Source organism: Lepisma saccharinum, chromosome 10 (assembly GCF_977018435.1).
Source record: "Lepisma saccharinum chromosome 10, izLepSacc3.1, whole genome shotgun sequence".
In the NCBI taxonomy this organism is placed as follows: domain Eukaryota; kingdom Metazoa; phylum Arthropoda; class Insecta; order Zygentoma; family Lepismatidae; genus Lepisma; species Lepisma saccharinum.
Genome location: NC_139238.1, coordinates 4,491,159 through 4,505,079, shown reverse-complemented (window position 1 = coordinate 4,505,079; position 13,921 = coordinate 4,491,159). Strand labels below are relative to the sequence as shown.

Here is a 13,921-nt window from a genome sequence, read left to right as displayed (position 1 = left end):
AAATGCACTTTAGCATGTTCTCTCTAATATACAAATTATAATCTTTATGTATTTCTTTCGTAGCCTACTAAACTTTCAACAGAACTTTATTTCTGCTACTTGAAAACAGAATCATATCCATGCTTTTATTTTTGGAGGGTTGTCTTGGAGCTATGTCTTGTTTCTATAGAAAATATTTCTAAAATTGTCAAGGGTATGTGTCTCTTGTCTGCTGGGTGAAGGGATGGAATGAGGCATCCACTCACTTCTCCCTCTGGCACTGACCCTGTTACATGCTGGTATAATGTACAGAATAAATAAAATCTTTTTGCCTTTTCGCTAAATGATGTTTACACATACACATTGACAGGACTGAACTACAGGGTGCGAAATCATTGAAAACTGGTGGGGGGAAAGAAAGTTCTTAATCTACAATCCCCCTTCCCCCACATATGTGTATTATTAAAAGTAAAAATAAATTACTCAATTAAAAATATATTATTATTATTACTAGTATTATTAATTAAATAAAGCAAATTAATTTGTTACTTTTATACATATCAGATATTGCAAGGCTGATAATTAATTCCTTTAGTAACTGGTTAAAGATGTTAATAAACTATGAAATAGTTGAAGTGCTTTTATTATGAGTAAGTTTTTGTTTTGTTTGTGCTTTATTATAAATCAATTACATTTCATAGTTAATTTTCTTGCATTCTTGTTTTACTTTAATTGTGCGCATTGGTGTAGATTTGTTAATGATCTCTTGAGAGAGAAAGCATTCAATACTCACAACTACACTAATTTGTATGTGTTTCCGATATTATTCTTAGTACAGTATATTTTAAGTTAAAAGTAATTGCTTATCTTTCATTTGTTATAACAAAACATCTTCCCCCCCGGAAATTTTTGGTGGGGGGGGGGTTTGAGGCCAAGATTGTTCGCACCCTGCAGAACTAACTGAAACACAAGAAAGCTAAAACTAAACACTCAGTTTCTGCAGATCCAGTTGGGCAATTACTAAAATTAGTAAAAAAAATATTTTTCACACCAAGATTGAATGGTAGTGTTTGAGCTCTTCGGCGTCACCAGAAAGGTGTTTGTGTGTGTGTAGTGGGAGGCAACCCATTGACTTAACTTAATGGTAGAACAAATATTAACAATAAGAATCATGGTTATGATAATAATTTTACAGTAATAACTATTATAAACAAAAAATAAAATTATATTATTATTATTACTATTATTAAATCCTCTGGGAGGACACTTCTATTCGTTCTACTAGGTGAGTGAATATCAAGTACAACTTTTCCTTATTCTCTCTCTCTCTTTTATTTTTTTACATTTTACACAGTTAGTGTACTGAAATGCACAGTTATTCTATTTTGTTTTTAAGTGTTAACTTTTCAATAAAAGCTTTCTAAACATTATTTATGTTATAACAACTTCTGCTTTTTGTGACTTGAAATGGCCGATGGCATTTCCAGGGGGTGGGGGGTCAACGGATCGGTTCCACCCCCCTCTCCCGACACCGATGTTTCAGCACAAAATATTATCCTAAAGTAATTTCTTACTTTTGAAGATAGTGTGCCATTTCCAGTTATATGCTGTGGCATGCCCAGTAGTCAGCCCTCATTTCGCTATTTTTTCCTGCCTGTTTACAGCCCCATCATCACCCTGCTTTTATAGGCCCTTGCTTACGAAATAAAAGCATGCATGTTTATATTACCTTTGCAGAATAGGGTGACATAATCTTAGTCTCTCTACCTGTTCATTCAATCAGTGGCGTACGCAAGGGGGGTTACTGGGTTTAACCCCCCCCCCTGAGCTTTAAATATTATGGGAAATGCTGTGTAAAATAAATTGCCAATTTAGCGTTACTGCATTCAATGTAGAAACTGATCAGCTTGGGGGCCTCCCCGGTGGCGCAGTGGTAGCGTCGTTGCCTTGAAATCAAGGGGTCCCGGGTTCGATACCTTGTGGAGGCACATAGTGGTTCGGATACCACTTTGAACCACAGGTCCAGTCTCGATTATCCATACTGTGCATAAAGTGGACTTAAAAAACCAACTCAATCTATCAATTGAACATCTTGACTGATTGATTTTGTTTATTTTTCTTCGCATCTCTGTCACTTTTGGGCTAATTGAAAAGATGAGGATGAGTGTTGATATGATGGATTGGATGAATGGACACTCACAAAGAACACCTGTGCTCAGGCTGGGATTCGAACTCATCACCCCTGGCCTTGTAGCATGCTTTCGTAACCACTCATCCACGAAGGCTGGCTACTCAAGCTTGAATCACTTTGTATGCACACATCACTAGTATACTCTTTGGGTATATATTAAGACTCATAAATGTTATAAGTACATTCTGAACTATCACACTCTGACCTAAATGCATTGTTGGTTATATTCTTATTTACTCTTACATTTTTTTCTCCTTTCAGATCATGGACGCCTTTCCATACAGACATTTTAAAGGGATACAGCATGCATATTTTTATCAATTAAGTAAAATTGGTACTGAATAATAATTCCTCTTTTTTTGGATAAAATTGTGAGAACTATGTTGAATTATTACAAGATGAAATGTACGTATATTGTAAATAAAGTTGAAATTTTTGCTAACTGGTGACTTTATTTCTTCAACCTAATCTTTGGGGTGAAAAAATTAAGCTCGGTATTTGAAATAGAGTGGTTAAAAATTATGCATATGAACATATTTATAACTTTTACTAAATTTGCTCTGCCTTCTTAAGAATGTACATTTTCCTTTATAATTAATTTATTAAAGTACTGAAATAGGTTCTAAAAGCACCAAAAATAACTCGCATTGTAATGATTGTGGCATTGAACTGAGTGTGCAGAACCAGCAGCAAAGGAAAGGTAAGGTTGAATTATTGCTTAATGTGTATGCATTTAGTGGCAAGGTAGTATTTGTCAGAGGTTATCCTCTTACCATGTATGTAAATACTTGCATCCCATGTATCGTACATAAAATGTATCTACGGATATACAAGTATACAGTATTTTGTTGTGTTAAGTATGTCATTTATATCCTAGCAATGTATGATTGTATGTGTGAGCATGAGTTGCTTTCCAAACAGTACAGAAAAAAGTTGATATTTTGTAATTAACGGGTGTAACTTCTGAAGATCAATCTCCTTCATGTTATATTGTACAGTCAAGGACACTTCTGGGTTGTAACAGCACCATTGAATTTCAATTAAATCATTACAATCCAGCAGTGTGTGTGACTGTACATATATCCAGTCCCAATTGGCTTCTAAGCATCAAGTGGAAGTCTCAAAAAAGACTTATTGGACAAAATGTATGTGCATTAAAAGTTGCGACTTTTTTGTATGATTTAGAAATCGATACATAATATTACTTGCAAGCTACATGTAATTTATGGATGGCTTGTTCTTCTACATGAATACCTTGTTGAGCGTGCCTTATCTAGTTTCCTCTAAGATTTTTAAGCTTTGTCAAAATTTAATGCTAAATTGAATGATATTCTTTTTATAAAGAAGACAATTAATCACATTAAAATCTGAACACATTAAATGAAGAAACACTGTTTCCCTGTGATGTCGTATATTACACAATTCTCTACTTTGATAAATTTGCTATCTGGGAAGAAATTACAATGAAGTTATGATTGTTCTATCTCATTCTGCATTCATATTTTATGAGATAGAAAAGATCTGACTGATTCTTCAAGGTTAAAGGTAAGCATTATTATACTAGTTGAAGATCATTTACCTCTTCCTCACGAACCCCTCAAACTCACCCTATGGGAGGAAAGACACTCTCTATACTAGGGTGAGAAAACTCACCATGTGGGAGGAAAAACACACTATACTAGGGTGAAAAAGACTCACCCCATGGGAGGAAAAACACTATACTAGGGTGAGAAAACTCACCCTATGGGAGGATAAACACACTCTATAGTAGGGTGAGAAAACTCACCCTATGGGAGGAAAAACACTCTTTATACTCACTCTATGGGACGAAAAACACACTCTATACTAGGGTGAGAAAACTCACCCTATGGGAGGAAAAACACACTCTATACTAGGGTGAGAAAACTCACTCCATGGGAGGAAAAACACACTCTATACTAGGGTGAGAAAACTCACCCTATGGGAGGAAAAACACACTCTATACTAGGGTGAGAAAACTCACCCCATGGGAGGAAAAACACACTCTATACTAGGGTGAGAAAACTCACCCTATGGGAGGAAAAACACACTCTATACTAGGGTGAGAAAACTCACTTCATGGGAGGAAAAACTCACCCTTATGGGAGGAAAAACACACTCTATACTAGGGTGAGAAAACTCACCCCATGGGAGGAAAAACACACTCTATACTAGGGTGAGAAAACTCACCCCATGGGACGAAAAACACACTCTATACTAGGGTGAGAAAACTCACCCTATGGGACGAAAAACACACTCTATACTAGGGTGAGAAAACTCACCCTATGGGACGATAAACACACTCTATACTAGGGTGAGAAAACTCACCCCATGGGAGGAAAAACACACTCTATACTAGGGTGAGAAAAACTCACCCCAATATGGGGTGTGGAAACTCACCTTTTGGGGACGTCTATTTGTGACAAGCCAAACTCACCCCAAAAGGTGAGTTTCCACACCTTTTTTTTTTCAGTGTACGTCGGCTGCATTTCCCTATGGATCTCGAAGGGCGTTCGTCCCTTCCTCCATAGAAAACGAATAATACTTCGCTGTCATAGACGTGGACGTGTTGAGAACTACGGCCATCTTTTCAAACTGAAACTGACAGCAGCGCCGTGCTTCGGAGCAGTCGAGAGTTAACGCTTGCCCGTTCCAAGAAAAACCTATTGCATTGAATGTATATCTCGGTTTCTCAATCATACTAATATTTCGGCTGAAAAAAATAGGGGAAAAGACATTTCGATTTGCCCTCGTAATAAATTATTTCTAAATTACGCGTAAATGTTATCATAAGGTGTAATTACCTATCAAGTTAATCAATAGAGGGCACTGCTTTCCGTACAACATAAAATATGCAGTTATTTTGTCTAATAAAGGAAACTGTATATTGCCTGAGGACTCTTTAATATTTCTACAATGCTGTTCACAAGACACGAAGAATTTTTCGTATTTAAATAATTGTTATCCCATTCTTTACTATTAACAAATAGGAAACTAGTAGCAAATATATTGCAAATCATTGTTAATTAAAAGTGAAATCGAAGCTTCACATGGCTGCAAACGCTAATGATGTAGCGAGCAGATTATATGGCCACCGTATTCGAGCGCGAAATGTGATACATACACCCATAATTTCCAATTGTATCTCGGAGACCAATTTGCATCGACGCTCTGCGATCCTCTTCCGAGGGAGCAGTACGCATAGCGTAACATTTTGATCGCATTAGAATGTTGAAACTATAACTAAAATATAACAGTACGGTTACAAATATTTAATGGTGTTTTAAGCTCAATTCTTATTAAAGATTGGGAAAAAGTTGGAATGAGGTTTACAAAATATGCTTACCGCATCACAGGCTATATTTGTAAACATGTTTGCAAAAATAAAAACAACTGCAAGTTTTAGTGATACTTTCTCCCAAATTTGGGTTATGTCTCTTACTTTTATCGTACATAAAATGTATCTTCCTTTACCTTCTGCAAAGGCATACTTGCCATCAGTACGTTTCTTACTTTATAACAGGCAAATGAAGGCCACACTCTCATTCATAGAATTTATGAAGAACACGGACAGAAAATCTAGTGAGATTCTCTGTTATGCTACTGCCAACACTGCAATGAGGCCACTGTGTTCGTAAGATAAGTAGACAGAAAGGTGAGAATTGGTTCAGGAAGGGAAGAAGTTTGACCTTGACGCGCCTCTATTCGCGTCACACGGTATAGTTAGGTAATATTTTGGCAGTTTGCTATGTACTTTTGGCATCGTCCATCAATCAAATCAAATCAAAGAAGAATATATAACTAACTAATTAACTCTCTAGCCTTCTTAAACCCGAAGGTTAATGGCTGCAGCAACACAAGCCTTTTGTCTGTCTCTATCCTGGGCAAGATCAATCCAATCTTTTCCATCCCAACCGATTTCCTTTCGGTCCATCTCAACGTTATCACTCCATCTTCGTCTTGGCCTTCCTACAGGTTTCTTACCATCAGGTCTCCCAACAAGAATCCTGTAACAGTAAGTTCCAGGAATACCCCCCCCCCCACCTTACACACACACACACATACATTCGAAAGGGCAATATTCTGAAAAAGCCGGCCCTCGTGGCGGAGCGGTTAGCACATCACGCTACGACGAAAAGGGTCCCTGGTTCGAATCCCGGCAGATGTTTGCGAGTGTCCATCAATTTCATCACATCATCACTCATCCCAAGTGGCGGCGATTAGGGATGGCAGTTGGCCCCCACTTTTTGCCACTCTTCCCCCCCTCCGCACTATGCTAAACCATGTGTACAAAGGGAAAGTAAATTGTCCCTGCCCCCTCCTACTTTTTTGCACCTAGCACCCCTAGTTTTGGAACCAAATCCTCATCTTCATGATGAGTGGCACAAGAAGCGAAGTAAAATAAAGCAACTCAATCAATCAATGTTCTGAAAAGTATTTCACAGCGCGTTACGATCCCAGGTTCGAATCCTGGCCTGGGCGTGGGAGTTCTTTGTGAGTGTCCCTTCATGAATTTCATATCATCACTCATCCTCACCGTCGAGGTTAGCCAAAACTGAAGCTGAATAATAATAATAATAATAATAAACTTGAAAAATATTGGAGAGAGAGAGGAAGTTATTTCTTGCTGTCATTTGGTTCTGAAACCATGTCTTCTCCTTCCGTTGCCTCAGGGGTGCAGACCCTCTTTAACGCTGCCAAATTCGTTTCCCGGAACGCAGGGCGATTGTCAAGGAACGGAACATGCCACCAGCGAGTTCCCAACGAGGAAGAAACACCAGACACTAATTAACCAAGCTTCTTCCTGGTGAACTCTGACCTTTTCGCAGGAACTAATAGAATCTTAGGAATTGCCGACTGTCAGTTCCTGCGAGCTCTCGAGCACCCTTGAGTTGTTCAAATTGGTAGATTACCTATCAAAGAACTTCTGTCGCGGATGTCTTTCATATTCCCTCTCTTTCTGCGTTCGATGTCCGAAAGGGCCTTTTTTTTTCGGTGGAGCGAATTTGAAATAACGACACAGCCCGGGGATTAAGACGAATATAGAAGGATTAGGTCCAAGGAGAAATATGGCGTAACGTGGCAACGGAATATCTTGAATGAAGGTCCATTGACTTCTTGTTTGAGCTTCGTTTTAAGTCCACGTTTTGAACAGAAAGGCTAATCGGAACTGGACCTACAGTTTAAAGTATCGAACCCGGAACCCCTTGATTTCAAAGCGAGCACGTTACCACTACGCCATCGTGGAGGCCCCAGTAGTTCGATTACATCTAGGTTTGTGGATAAACATACATTTATGATTAAATTAGTTGTTGACACTGGATCCACTACAATGTTGTGGTCTCCTCAGGCCAAATTGATTTTCATTAGCATGTTTCATCCTAACACCGAAAAGTTCCAGTAAATCAGTGTTTCCAATACAAAATATTTTTCACTGAAAATTGTTGCGCATGCAAAAATTGACATTTCAGAAGAACCCCTCGCGGCCCAGTGTAATTGAACCCGGCACTAGGCCGCGACCCGGCGGATGAGAAACACTGCCCTTGCATGCCGTACACGATCTAAGAAAACAGGAACAACATATTGAAATTCCACGCTCAAAGGAACTGGCGGCAGAGCACACGTCATGCCTCTTCTCGAATTCGTGGTTAACGAACAAGAATTTCTAGCACATGCTACTGATATCAATTCGAAAAAATATCGAGGTACAGAATGCTATTTTTTTTATTCTGTGGTGAAGAGAGAGATTCTCTTCTGGTTTGTATTTATTTAATCGCAATTATACACCAAAAATTAATGTATTTTTGTACAGCAGTGAATGACGTAATAATAAATTATATTCCGCAGCTAATCTTAATAAAATACATATCTTAAAACTTGTGATTTAAATATACGTATTTGAAAGACAACTACTTGAATACTATCTGCGGAAATGAGATTTTTAAAATGATTATGTGTTTGAGATTGCATTTAGACTACAATACCGAGAAACTGCGTCACACTTCTTTACTTGTACACTTTCATACCATATATCTTTCATTGGAAAGAAAATTATTATCTTTATTATGGTTAATCTGTTTCTTGCCGTATACACTGCCATCTGTCGGTAAAATGTGAAATTGTTGTCAAAATTTTATTTGATCGTCTACGAATGCAATTTAAGTCCTTTCAATAGAATGTTATTCAATATCTTTCAATTATCGATTTTCTTGGATCACGAATGCTCTGTTTTAAATGACAATTGAATCGTTTGCGTTCGGGCGGAATTGAAAATAGCATTTCCTTTCAATTTACAAAGGTCGTGCTGTTCCATAAAGTGTACTAGATGTTTTGGGAAATGACTTAGCTGAGAACTTGGGTGGTGTTTAACTTTGCCGTAAGTATATGCAATCGTTTGAATATGCTAACGGGAGCGACACCTGTATGACCTCAAACAGGATGTATGGGATCGTTGCGACAGGAAAGTGTGAATATCAAGGACACGTGAAGAATACTTGCGTTGAATATGAGCTGCTACAAGCCATACTGTTGGAGGGGAATCCCCAGGGGAAAAAAAAACTGTCCTTGGAAAACGAAAAGTTAATTTATAGCTAACTGTGCCAGGCAAGGCATTTTCTTGCACCCTTCTCCGTCAAGGGTAAAAAGTGTACGCTATGTGGCGTACGAACAGGGTGGTATTTGAAGGGAGATGAGGGAATTTCTCCCACTGTCGTTTCTGCATCCAGGGCGGCTTTAAATAAGCAAATGATAGCTTTATTTTTAAATACTTTACGTATTTCTGTTAAAGCCATAGGCGTAACTTTGCGGGGGCAAGGGGCACTTCACCCCAAAATTTTAACGTTTGTTAAAATTAAGGATAATTTTGTTAACATCCTAAGACCTGAGAAGGTAAGTAATAAATAATAATATTTATGATTTCGCAAATGTAACAGTTACTTCGCAAATAATCCTGGACACTATTTTTATGAGATGAAAAACTTTTCGAATCTAGCCTCAAGTTCGTACCTGTCCCCCCCCCCCCCAAAGTTAAGTTCCAAGTTATGCTCATGGTTAAAGCATATGAGGTATGAATTTATTTAATACCTGCGCAATGATATCAAATAACAGTAATATCTTAGCAAAATTCCTACATGAATTTCAATGCATGTAAATGCAATAGTAAGTTTAAAATTTACCTTCTTGAAGAAACGGTAGCACGCAAGAAAAAGAAATTGCTGAGCTATTTTTCTGTAGTTCCTAAATATTTTGCTTCATTAAATTCTTGACGATTTCCTAACAATTGACGGTTTCAACTTATTGAATGATAAAAACACACTTCTATTTTACTTTCGATCTATTATCTATTTTCTGTACATCTTTTTCATCTTTTCTACATCTTTGTACGATATTCTTACTTCCAGTAAATTGACACTTATCTTGCAACAGTTCATTTATATTCTTTTATCTTGTGCTGCCATCTATTTTTCTCTTCCGAAACTTCTTTCTTTCCATTTCGTATTATTGTTTCCAACACGAAATGTCTGGTTTGTTACAATTTAAGAAACAAACAAAAAATAACCACATCCTCATCGTCGCGATTAGCCAAAAATTTGCAGAAAAGCGACGCTAAATAACAAAAATCAATTCAATTCTAACATATTTTTTTTTAAAAAAAGAGGATTTGATCTATTCGCTTTCCTGTCACTTGGCTAATCGCTACGATGAGGATAAGTGACGATATGATGGAACTGATCCACGCAGAACAATCATGTCCAGACCGGGATTCGAACCCGGGATTCTTGGCGTTGAAGCGCGCTGTGCTAACCACTCCACCACGGAGGTCGGCGCAACAGTATTTTAGCAATTCACTAACATCGGCAGTAACTTTTAGAACAAGAACAATCTAAAATTGTAATTGTTAATTACTTTTTTACTTAACAGAAATAAATTCTACTTACTTGAATTGCACACACATGAAGTCCGCACACCTATCCGCTCGGTATTGTATGAGGAACTTCACAGTTCACCACAGCTTAAATATCACTGCACTTTTTTTCAGCTTTAAAAAAAGAAAACGAAGAAAACACACGGTAAATACATCTGCGCAGACGCGCTCAAAATTCACTTTTTGAAAGAAAGCGCGCAGAATCGGATCTTTCCAAAAACACAAATTTCGAAGTTTTATTTCTTGGAGTCACATCGATTGAAGGCAAGTAGCAACACTTGACGTCACGGAACGGAAATGCTCCTTAGGGATTCTGGCTATTTCCGGTGCACGTGAGGTGGTTCAAGATCCTCTCGTCGTCGTCCGCACAGGGCGCAGCAACACAGACGTCTGTACTCGCGAGAATCCACCGCTCCATTGCTCTGCAGTGCGAGCGAAATACTCCACAACCTGCGTGGTCAGTGTTGCCAACTCGCTACGGATAAATGCGCTGTTCGCTCCAACTTGATGCGCGCCAGTTCACGCTTGTTTCTCTTGACCATTTTACACGCAGACGGGCTAATCGGGTTTCTGGATCGGCAAATACAACACTAGAATAATCGTTCAAAGCAGGAAATGGGCTAAATCCGGATATTTTTTTTTTCGGTGGTCGCGGGTTCGAATCCTTTCCGGGCCATGGATACTATTTGTGAGCTTCTCGTCGTCAATTTAATCATATCACTCATCTTCATCGTCGCGATTAGCCAAAGTGTCATAAAACCGAAATAAAACAAAGCAAAACCGATCAGTTAATCGGATTATCCGAATGGTTCGGATTATCCGGTTATCCGAAATATCCGAATGAATGCATTATCCGGATATTTTTTTTATCGTTTATCCGCTTTATGGTCTCGACATATTATTTTATTAGTCATGAGTAGGTCTCGGAAGTTGAGGAAAAAATCCTTTTTTTCCTAAGTGTCCGAAGACGAGGCCCAACATAATATATGTTCATTTTGGGTCATTGTAGGCCAGAAAAAGGTGGGTTTTATTTGTCCTTTTTGCGTTTTTTTGGCTTATTGGTCCTTTTTTAGCCTTTTTTTGGTCTTAACGGCTTTTTTTTTTGCAACTTCACCTTCTTTCGAATACGTTTTTACTGCCCATTCTCAATTCGAATCATCATCACTTCATCACCTCTTAAACATCCATTCTGTAGTAAAGAAATGAAAAAAATATATATATATATTTGAACCATCCCTGAAACGAGAGAAAAACATTTTTGGACGACTTTTCAAATTATGTTAATCAAAAAAATATATAATGTCTGAAAGAAGATGCATTTCATTCATATAGTTTTTTCGCACTGTGTGTTCAATACCACCAATGTTTTAATTTTTTTTATTCATTAAATATGTAATTAAAACTGAAGTTATTAATTAATTTGGATCACATTTATACGTCCTTTTTTCCGTCTTTAGGTCCTTTTTTTATATTTTTAGGTCTTTTTTTGGCAATTTATATCAAGGGGTCTCGGGTTCGATACCCGGTGGAGGCACATGGCACAGTGGTTCGGATCCCACTTTAAACTGTAGGTCCAGTCCCGATTAGCCTTTCTGTGTATAAAGTGGACTTAAAACAACAATTCAATCAATCAATCAATTAGTCATGTTCTTATTTCTACGGTACTGATTCTCAACAAATCCAATATCCAATCTGTTCCGTCATACTTATACGGATTCTCAGCATACAAATCTCTTATCCTCATCTTCAAATCCAAAATTGTCAGAAAAACGACACTAAATAACAAAAATCAAAATGTAAAAATAGAAAGACAAACGTGAACAAAATTATGCTTGGATCATAGGATCAGTGTAATTATGGTGGGGTTGGCATCACTGTACTTGACTCTCTCTCGGTACACCTCAGGTGACGTCAAAGTTGATACGTCACTGGGTTGGTCCCCGTTTGGTTTATTCTCTAGACAGTCCAAGGGGAACGGTCAAAGGAAGAGGTGGACAACTGATACGCTCTCTTCCCCGAAGGTGGCGACTGTCCCGGACGTCATCAAGTCTGCAACTGAAAATAGTGTTGCCAACTGCATGTTCATTGTGGTTATCTCACGTCACTATTTCAATACGAGATGATGGGATGGGAAAAGACGTGAATTGCTTGGAATTCGAATTGTACTCTCTCTCTCTCTTGGCGTGTTAAAATTACTTTCTCTCTCTCTCTCAGGAGGTGTGGCTCCACACATTCTCGGCATCGGCCATAGCGGAGGTGATATAAGCAGCACCATTCTCCGCGTTTACACCCAGATTGCTTCCAGGTACTCATTGTGAGAGTAGGCCTCATAGCCTTTCTGCAAGGACATTGGTAAAACAAGTCACGGGTTCAAATCCCAGTCTGGGCATTTGGTGTTCTTTTCGAATGTCACTTCATCAATTCCATCCTATCATCACTCATCCTCATCGCGATTAGCCCAAAGTGGCATTCTGCCCCCTCAAAATTAGTCCCAGTTTGATTCTGCCCCCTCAAAATTGGTCCCAGTTTGATTCTGCCCCCTCAATTTTTTTTTCCAGTTTAATTCTGCCCCCTGAAAATTAGTCCACTGTATGACGTGACGGGTAATGTGCTGATGTGGCCACGGGTTCGATATCCGGTGGTGGCACCTAGTGGTTCGAATCCCACTTTAAACTGTACGTCCAGTCCTGATTAACCTTACTGTGCATAAAGTGGACTTAAAACACCAGGTCAATCAATCAACCATCGTCACGATTAGCCAAAAGCTCGGCAGAAAAGCGGCGCGAAACAACAAAAACACATGCAAAACAATGGATGTAACTTGGTGGCTAACTTTGGAGGGTCGGAATCAATCTATGGGCTTACTTTGGAGTAGGGTCAGAATGAAACTTGGGACTTCATGGTCGACAACTTTTCCATACCACAAAAACTCCAGAACTATTTCTTCTAAATTTATTTTCATAAAATACACCCTTTAATGCTTTGCTACTGATATCCCAGGAGGTAAACAAAACTATCCATAATTTTTAAATTTAGTAACCAGATTTTCGTGGGGGTAAGTGCCCCCCCTCTTGTCCCAACCAAGTTACGCCAATGTGCAACATACCTTCAGGTAGTTATCCGAAAGCGCTGTGGACACATGCAAACAGAAACTGCTTGGAACCTTGGGGAGATTACGAATGGGAATGTGTGTTTGTTTTCCTAAAACTCCCAGAAGATGGAGTGTGGGAGGGGGGTGCGTTTTATCTCAGGTCTACACGTGTGCGCTTAATATGCAAGCAGAGAATTTTCGCCCATTATTTCCCATTATCGTCCTTGACCGGGGAAAGAGAGGGGGAGGTTATCTGTGCTTTTAAAAGAAGAGGTAGTTATAGTTATTAGCGCCCTCTTGTTTGTCCTTCGCGCTGACGAGGCAACTAAGCGATCTGTTATTATACATGCCTGTGACTCTGTGCTGTGAAACACTGGAGTAGATTTTAATGAAAAGGACTATTTCACAAGCTGCGGCCTTGTTAGCGATTTTTTTGTGGTAGATTTAATTTGCTTTGTTTCGTAATCGCTTTGCCTTGACATAGTGCGCTTTGCAGAGAGTTAAACACGGGAGGAATTTCTAGGCAGATGATATCATCAATCGATATTGGAATATCGATTTATCGAGTGATAACTTTATTGATTTGATGCTATTTGTTTTTTTAACCGCTCACCGAGAGTGTTTAAGGAAGGAATTTTGGAATGGAGTGTGACACGGGCAATGTTGTAAAATATCTGCACGCACGGATTTATATGTGCGTATAAGGCAACTATAGGGA

At 38.6% G+C, this 13,921-nt stretch overlaps 1 protein-coding gene across 1 annotated transcript in view; it reads right to left on the bottom strand.

Annotated features, from left to right (window-relative positions):
- LOC145994187 (uncharacterized) overlaps positions 1-10,512 on the bottom strand; it is a 204,893-nt gene extending 194,381 nt beyond the window's left edge. The window contains exon 1 of the mRNA XM_083130282.1: positions 10,126-10,512. The gene's annotated coding sequence lies outside the window, so the exon portion shown is untranslated. The remainder of the gene's footprint in view (positions 1-10,125) is intronic.
- Positions 10,513-13,921: the final 3,409 nt, after the last annotated feature.